Below are 2,430 nucleotides of genomic sequence, written 5' to 3'. Positions count from 1 at the left end.
AGTGAAAGTGATAAAGTAGCTGAAACCACCTCTAGCATTTGTACTCATTGGTCCACATACATCTGTATGGATTAAACCCAATAGTTCATTTGCTCTTTCTCCAACTTTAGAGAAAGGTTGCTTTGTCATTTTGCCAAGTAAACATGATTCGCATTTACCATAATCCTCTAAGTCAAATGGTTCTAGAATTCCTTCCTTTTGAAGTCTTTCTAAGAGTTTCAAGTTTTTATGGCCTAATCGACAATGCCACAGATAGGTGAGATCTGAATCATCCTTTTTAGCCTTTTTGGTATTTATGTTATATACTTGTTTGTCGTGATCTAATAAATAAAGTCCATTGACTAATCTAGCAGATCCATAAAACATCTCTTTAAAATAAAACGAACAACTATTGTCTTTTATAAAAAAGGTAAATCCCTTAGCATCTAAGCAAGAAACTAAAATGATGTTTTTAGTAAGACTTGGAACATGGAAACATTCTTCCAGTTCCAAAACTAGCCCGGAGGGCAACGACAAATAGTAAGTTCCTACAGCTAATGCAGCAATCCGTGCTCCATTCCCCACTCGTAGGTCGACTTCACCCTTGCTTAACTTTCTACTTCTTCTTAGTCCCTGTGGATTGGAACATAAGTGTGAGCCACAACCAGTATCTAATACCCAAGAAGTTGAATTAGCAAGTATACAGTCTATAACGAAAATACCTGAAGATGGAACGACTGTTCCGTTCTTCTGATCTTCCTTTAGCTTCAAGCAATCTCTCTTCCAATGCCCCTTCTTCTTGCAGTAGAAGCATTCGGATTCAGAAGTGGGTTGACTGACCTTCCTCTTTACAGATTTGGCGCCAGTTTGCTTAGTTGGGCTGGCCTTGTTGCCACCTTTCTTAGCATTCCTCTTCTTTCTAGATTTCTTGAACTTGCCCCCACGCACCATAAGCACATCCTGCTTATCACTTTTGAGCGTCTTTTCAGCGGTCTTCAGCATACCGTGAAGCTCAGTGAGCGTTTTGTCCAGACTATTCATACTGTAGTTCAGTTTGAACTGATCATACCCGCTATGAAGAGAATGGAGGATGGTGTCTATAGCCATTTCCTGAGAAAATTGCTGATCCAGCCGACTCATATTCTCAATGAGTCCAATCATTTTGAGAACATGTGGACTTACGGGCTCGCCTTTCTTAAGCTTGGTCTCAAGAATTTTCCTATGAGTCTCGAATCTTTCGACTCGAGCCAGATCTTGGAACATGTTCTTCAACTCACTGATGATTGTGAAAGCATCTGAGTTGATGAACGTTTTCTGTAGATCCGCACTCATGGTGGCGAGCATTAGACATTTCACATCCTTGTTGGCATCAATCCAACGATTGAGGGCTGCCTGAGTGACCCCGTCGCCTGCAGCTTCGGGCATCGCCTCATCTAGGACATACTCCTTTTCTTCCTGCATAAGAACTATTTGCAAGTTCCTTTGCCAGTCAAGGAAGTTTTTCCCGTTCAACTTCTCCTTTTCGAGAATTGATCGAATGTTGAATGAATTGTTGTTTGCCATATTAAAAACTACAATTGAAAAGAATAAACAAATAAATAACCATTCACATTTTCTCTTAATAAACTTAAATTCTAGCATACATGCATAATTCAATGTTTATTAAGCATTTTATTCAAGTTATGTGTTCCGGCAGGTGTGAATAAAATGATTCCAAGATCCTAAAATCATTGAAGAACTAAGCACAGTTTGTCGACTTAATCCTAGAACATCTTAGGTAAGCAAAAGCCTTTTGCTAATAGTCTAGAAACTATTCTTGGTTGATAGGTACGTCTAAGAACTTATTAGGTAAACCTATCGATTTTGCCACGACATAAAAGGACTCCTTACTTATATCGTTGAGTTTCACCAAAACTAACATGTACTCACAATTGTTTGTGTACCTTGCCCCTTTAGGACCAATAAGTAACACCTCGCTGAGCGAAAACTATTACTAGATTGATGTAAAGGATATCCAAGCAAGTGTATATTTTGGCATGGCACCTTTTAACTCAATTTTTAAGTTTGGAACTTAAGGCTCTTACTATGTTGGTTAGATTTTAAGTGAACTAAAATCCTTAATCATGCAACATAATCAAGCTTTTGATCTCATGCATTTTAAGACATATTTAAAAGCAATAAATAACTTAAAACATGCATAAGATAAATGTGATCTAGTATGGCCCGACTTCATCTTGAAGCTTTGACTTCAAAGTCCGTCTGGAAAATCTCCGTGGGAGGCACCATTTTCTTCAAATAGGATAAGCTATAACTAATTACAACTATTTGATGGTACGCAGACCATATTTGAATTGAAAAATAACTTTGGTACTTTAGACCAATTACATTCAAATTAATGGTACGCAGACCATATTTTCTATCCTATTTGGGCCATACTAGTCACTTCATAAC

Source organism: Spinacia oleracea, chromosome 3 (assembly GCF_020520425.1).
Source record: "Spinacia oleracea cultivar Varoflay chromosome 3, BTI_SOV_V1, whole genome shotgun sequence".
NCBI lineage: Eukaryota > Viridiplantae > Streptophyta > Magnoliopsida > Caryophyllales > Amaranthaceae > Spinacia > Spinacia oleracea.
This window is presented reverse-complemented; position numbering follows the sequence as displayed.